Source organism: Carica papaya, unplaced genomic scaffold (assembly GCF_054855325.1).
Source record: "Carica papaya isolate Zhongbai unplaced genomic scaffold, ASM5485532v1 h2tg000022l, whole genome shotgun sequence".
Lineage (NCBI taxonomy): Eukaryota > Viridiplantae > Streptophyta > Magnoliopsida > Brassicales > Caricaceae > Carica > Carica papaya.
The window spans coordinates 81,593-88,808 of NW_028277153.1; the positions used below are offsets into that span (position 1 = coordinate 81,593).

The 7,216-nt window shown below is 30.1% G+C and overlaps 1 pseudogene; it reads left to right on the forward strand.

Annotated features, from left to right (window-relative positions):
* The first annotated feature begins 4,913 nt into the window (after positions 1 to 4,913).
* On the forward strand, positions 4,914 to 6,011 carry LOC110826177 (agamous-like MADS-box protein AGL80 pseudogene; annotated as a pseudogene).
* Positions 6,012 to 7,216: the final 1,205 nt, after the last annotated feature.

Below are 7,216 nucleotides of genomic sequence, written 5' to 3' on the forward strand. Positions count from 1 at the left end.
GGAGATGGTGGACGGACCGAGTTCAATGGGAACCCTACTGTGAACGTTGTCTCATACCGGACGGGGTATGGGGATGGCCGACTTCACCCTCATACCGGATGGGGTATTGAGGTTTAATGTCTTGGCGCTCATATCGAACGGGGTATGGAGACGGCCCTGGAATTGAGATTGTTAAGGGAAAGAGTTCACGTGTAGCGGAGACACCCCCTATGGATCCCCATGGATACTAGTAGGCTGGTGAAACGAGAAATGGTGATGATTAGTTATTGTTAATGAATATGAATTTATGATATGTCCTATGTTACTGATTGTGCATGAAGTTATGATCTGTATGATGTTATTGTCTTTATAGGTTGTTTTCACAGATTCCCCAATGGTAAAAAAAAGAGTAAATGGTTTTACTTTTAATGAATGTATTGGTTTAAAATTTAGTGCTCCATTGGTTGTTTTTTATTTTCTACCAACCTTTGCTTCTGTGCCGGCACTATAGTGTGATGTCCTTACTGGGCTAGTGTAACTCACCCCTTATTTAACCATTTCAGATCAGGAGGACCTAGTTCTCGAGCCCGAGCCCGATCCGCAAGAAGGCTGCTAGTAGATGTTTAGTACTTTTAAGTTATCGTGTAAGGGATGTTAACCTTAACCTTTATTTCACTTCCGCACTCAAATTATTATATGCATTTCCTTTTAAATTTCTGGGGCCGTTACATAAGGTAAGATGTGGTGTATTCTAAAACTGCAAGTGGAATGTCCAAATTATCTCCAAAAATATTATGTCTTTAATAGGGGATATGGAAAAATCTTTTGATTTAAGGTAATGTAATTAAAAAAATATAATCAGTAAATTGTTGCAAGGCTGTACTTATATAAAATTATTCTATTGTGGCCATCTCTTTTAATTAAAAGCTATTGCTTCACTGTAATGCACGCATCTACCTACTCTCTCTACATTATTCCCAGCATGCATTCACACTTGAAGTCAATTATACATGGCAACCACACTCACAAATATTATATCTTAACCATCAATTAATATGGTCATCACCTTCTAATCCAACTAAATTGTATGTCTTGATGTCATACAGTTACTGCCATTTTATTTTTTAATTCTTTTTAAAAAAAAATACAAAAACCATAGATATATATTTTTTTCTAAATCAGAGTTCATGTTACATACTAATAATAATTTAAATTTATACTTTTAAAAGTCAATGGTATTAGTTAGAAAGTTGTTGAACTAATTGTTGAACTTAAAAAAATACAACAGATTAATATACCATTACTTTGTAAATTAATAGGGGATTTTGTGACATTAAAATGTTTTTTTTTTTAATCTGTTAATGTTTATATTTATGATAAATGTGAGAAATGTATTTGATTAAATTAGAATTATCTCTTGTTTTGTACTTTGAGTCCTCGTTATTACTCTATCAAATCTAAATAAAAATAATAGTTTTTTTTTAATGCTAAATTTCTAAAATATACTGGTTTTTACCCTCTCATGTCTTTTCTCTACTTTTACTAGTTTGATCATTATATTGTTTATATGATTTTTATTCAACTAAATTGGCGTATATATTTCACAACACAAGAACAAATATTAATCGCAATATATATCTATGTATATATATCATAACTAAGTTTTTATGGTATTAGAATACTGTTGGAGTGTAATTAGTAATTATATTTTGCATGGAAAATTTTGAAATCTTACAAATTAAAGTTTGCATGTCGAGCAAATTAACTATAAACCAAGTATGGGCCAGATGTTTATTGTCTGATCGAATTGATATATACATATATATATATATACATGTAATATATAAGGTAGCGATAGAAGGAATACATGTTGAGGTAGGTAAATATATATTGAGATGTTTGTATATGCGTATTGAAGGGTGAGCATCTAAATTTTTATGATGTATAGGTAAATATCAATAGAAAGAAAAATATCAACTAGAAAAACACAACTTTTGATGGTCTTGTTGTATCATGTCATATAATTAATTTTTTTCTTTGTGAATTATATAATCATATATATTGAAATTATAATGAATTATGTAACATATATATATAATTAATTTACATATAGATCAATTAAAAAAAAATTATTATAATTAAACTAATTAGCTCCCTAATTATTTAATGAATCCTTTGGCATAGTAACCTAGTTTCCTTCAATATAGATATGGGAATAAATTATTTCTAATTGTATACTATACATATGGTTTGATGCACTAAAATATTTTGTGTGTGTATATATTTTCTTCTATATATAATTAAAGATTTAAATAAAAGATTCTTCACCCAGTATTCAATATTCAAAAAAGTGTAAGACATATATATATATATATACCTGTATATATAGCTGCTCTCCTTTTTACCGCCTGCCGAACTCAACTTTTAGGGAGATTCATTTTTGAATTGATAATGTGGATTTGGAACTCAAGCCCACAATCTGATGAACAAGTTACAGAAATATTTATTTTTATATATACAATAAATTAGCCGCATGCAAGGAAGCGGACTCATAAACACTTCCTCGATTACCATCATCGTACGACAATTATATATGCGCATCTTTTCTTTTGACTCTCTTTATGCATATATATATATATAAGACTTGCTCTCTAGCTAATTATAATGATTTGCAAAAATTTCATATGTAATCTTGTATTTTTTTTTATACTCTTCTAATATGGACACAATAATAATCAGTTCCCAAGTCACAACAAGTTTTAAAGTAACCAAAGAACTACCTAGTATCTTCTTCGATCTTCACAAGGCCCGCAAATCAAAATTAACAATACACATATACACATGCAAGAACATATTACATTTCATTCTCTATATCTATATTAAGATCTTGTACAAGTAGACAAGAAAAGTTAAATATATACACTGATAATTTTCATAATCCTCCTATAGCCATAACTACCACCAATCCCCTTCATTTTCTTTTCTTCAAAGAAAAAACTCCATGTATTAGATCCTTGATGCAAGCTTGATGCCACGTTAATTCACCAGCTCAGTGAACCTGTTATAACCATAGACAACTCTAAATATCTACTCATTCTCTTAGGTATAAGTTAGAAATCAAAGAAAATGACCATATTCAACATGCTCATTAATTTACCCTCTATATTAGCTTTAATTGTCTCCTATAAGAAAAAGTAAAAACTTGAAAAGTGTCAAATTGAGCATCATGTGTAACTTAACAGTGATTCAATACAAATAGTAGAATTAGTGTAAACTAGCATTGTATGAGTTCTAATGGTACCTATGCATACACACTAAATAGCCTCGTTCATTAACTAATTAGAACCAATGTTACAGCATCGTAAACCCATCCAGAGGGTTAAAGAAATAGTCAAAACTAAACAAAAATCCTCCTATTCAATTTGATACTCCTCACTCCTTAGCAACTATCATCTCCTGATTCACCACTAGGCCAAAATCCTAGGTAAAGCTATCATAAAAGCTCTATTACTCACCAAAATCACCAATACTTGTCTTCTGAAGGTCTGGATCCAATTAAGTGTGGATGCTTTCGAGATTCTTTACTTACTTAGGTTTATTAATTCACCAAGTTATTGAAGTCTCTAAGCTTGAAGTTGAGTTTAACTATAAGTGAAATCATCTTTAATAGTTTTAATGTCAAGACTGTTGATATTTTTTAAATTTATTTCTTACTTAGCTTATCAATTCACCACACTGAAGAGAAAGTTGTGTAAGGAGGTCATTTAGCCCCTTCATGCCTACTATAGCTAGTTATTTCGGTTTTCTACTAGTAGCTTTAACTATAACCTCAGCTCTATTTATTGGTCTAAGCAAGATACGGCTTTTTTGAAATTAAGTGAATGAATAGTTTATTATTTTTATTTTTATTAAATTAAATTAAATTAAATTAAAACCTTATAAATTAAATATTGAAAAATTAAACTAAAATTCTAATATAAATTAAAATAAATTAAAAAATAAAAATAATAAAATTTGGGTGTTACAGTATTCCATAAAGATAAAATCAAATATATAATTGCTCTAATAATCATATTCTATGTACTACATACCAAATGAAATAATTAATTATTATGGAGTTCAGAAAAAATCACCATGTGCCTACATTATATGTATAATTATTATGAAATCTTGTGCATGTGTAATTAAATTTTCTTTGGTAACAATAAAGTTTTGGAGTGTAAAGTTTGCAGAAGAAATTAAAAGATGAAGAAAACCAGCATTGATTTTAAGGATGATCACATATTTTTCTTATAAATAAAATTTATTTTTGCGAATTAGAAAAAAATGAATATTGACATTAATGCATAAAAGCAAATAAAAAACAATATATCTATGGTTTTTGTTTCTTTTTTAAAAAAGTAAAAAATAAAATGTTGGAAGGTGTAGGAGATCAAGACACATAATTAAGTTTGATTTGGAAGGAGGTGGCCACATTAGTTGATGATTAAGAGTAATATCTGTGAGTGTGTATAAGATAAGGAGGTGTGTATGGTTGCCATGTATGATTAATTTCAAGTGTGAATGCATGCTGGGATAATGCAAGAGAGAGTAGGTATATAAGTGCATTACAATGAATCAATAACTTGTAATTAAAAGGGAGGATTGGATGATTTTAGATAAGTGTAGCCTTTCAATATTTTACTAATTAAATTTTGTGAATTACACTCCTTAAATGACAAGATTTTCCCATATCCCCTATTAAAGGCATAACATTTTTGGAGATAATTTGAACATTTACCTTGCAATTTTAAAATGCACCACATCTTACCTTACATTGTATATTCTACTATATTAAAATGCTCCACTTCCCATTCCTTACTAATAACTATTCAATGTTTGTCTCATTCTATATATACACTCTCTTGCTCCTTGGATAGACACGACAAAACACCATGACTAAAAAGAACGTTAAGCTCGCTTATATCACTAACGACTCTGCAAGAAAAGCCATGTTCAAACAAAGAAATAAGGGATTGATGAAAAAAGTGAGTGAACTCAGCACTCTCTTCGATGTCAAAGCCTGTGCAATAATTTACAGCCCCTATGACTCAAAACAAGAGGTTTGGCCTTCCCCTTTCGGGGCCCAATGCGTACTTTCTGATTTTAAGAGGTTGCCCGAGATGGAGCAAAGCAAGAAAATGGTGAATCAAGAGAGTTTCTTGTGCCAAAAGATCGCTAAGGCAACTGATCAACTGAAGAAACAGTGCAAGGACAATCGCGAGAAAGAGATCACGTATATCATATTCCAAAGTCTTATCGGGAAGCCCCTCCACCAACTCAACCTTATTAATCTCAAAAATTTGGGTTGGCTCATTGAACAATACTTCAAAGAAATCCAAAAGAGTATTGGAACACTCTGGAAGTCACCTCAGCCTCAGGAGGCCACAGACGCAGGAGTGATGAAGGGTCCTAAGGAGACATTCACTAAGATCACGGAGGATCATCCGGTGCAGATGTTGCAGCAGCTATAGATGTGGTTCATTGATGGGATGAACCCGCAAGCACATCACCAACAATCTGGAGCAGACGGGGAATAAGCGGAGATGATGGTGCCATTCACCCATAAGAACAACCAGAATAATGGACTGATATGGTCTAGTGGGTTTAACTTCCCTTAGGAATCGAGTATTATGATATTTAATTTTAAATTTTTTGGAGTGTTGTTGGAGATGTACTTTAAATAACCAATTACATTCCATCACAAAGATATGTTGTCAGTTTCATCGTAGTAGTCGCCTTAATAGTTGTAGTCATCATAATAATTGTAGCTGTCACCATCATAGTTGTAGTCATCGAGTTGCATGCATACATGTACTTGGATTACTTTGAATTATGATTTTCTTCAAATTAATCTTCTCTTTAATATTTTATATCTTGCACTAGTACTATTATTCATTCTTTAATTTTTCTCTTCCCCCTTCTTGACATGGCTACAACTATTTATTAAAATACCTGCATGCTCAATGTAATTTTAAGCAATTATAATGCACTTTTCTCTTCTTTTCTTTTCTGTTTTGTTTTACATAATGGAGTGATGACATAAGAATTATTGATGTAGTATATGTGGAAATTCAATCTAGTTAGGAGGAAGATTAAGCTAGCTAGCTACTCAAATTTATCTAGATTTCAAATGAGATTTTTGTATAGAATTTAATACATATGGATATGCTCTTCCAATCTTGAAATTAAAATTTAGGATAATTGCGTTAAGGAATAATATTTTCCTCACTGAAGATCTCGATCTAATCGGAATATCTCAAATAATTAATATTTTTATTAATATGAATATTATGCATGTATCTGAAAAAATACGCTAAAATTATAAATTTGTTTAATTATTTGATTTATTTCGGGTTCTACTAACTTAGAGATATATAGATTAATCTATCTTTGTTCCCTATATTTTAAAAGATAAAAAAATTATAGTCACATATATACTACTAATTCAGAGTGTTGATGGGAAGTATATGTGTACACTTGCAACTAGCTTGTTTAAGTAGTTTGGACAATATCTTGTTTAATTTGCTAAATATGACATATTATTGTGATATAATAGCAATGTTGTCTAAATAACAAGTAGAATAAGTATTGCTTCATATGTATACACACATATATATAATCTTTAACTGTTTTTTGTTATTTATATTACACCAGCATGCAATCTCTAGCATATCGTAATTATCTTAAAGGTTAGAATCAGTAATGAAGGACAGATTGTTTCCTTCTAATTGTTTTTTGAACATGACTTTGCCTTCTTCTTATTTTCTCAATCTCTATTGCGGTTGTCGGATGTATTGTCGGCGGTACTTCTCGTTATGTTTGTAGTGGTTAATTACTATTGATAAATTTTATTTCTATTTTTTTTAAAAAAAGTTAATTATCTTAAAAGCAAATATGGATTGTCGAGGTTCAGAAGGCATATATTTTAATACCATACTAGTATCATTTTTTTTACTGAAGGGAGACAACACCTATATATTATTACTGCATAAACTTTGCAAGAAATATATGGTTGATTTCTTTAGGAGTTTTTTGGCTACTACATAAGTCAATACATAAGTAATCATATATATTACTTTTATTATTATATTTTAAAATTAAATTACAATAATCATTCCTTAATAATATGTATAGTATTTCCTCTCTTTATAAAGTTTTTTTATTGAAATTATACGTTCTCTTATATTATCTTTAG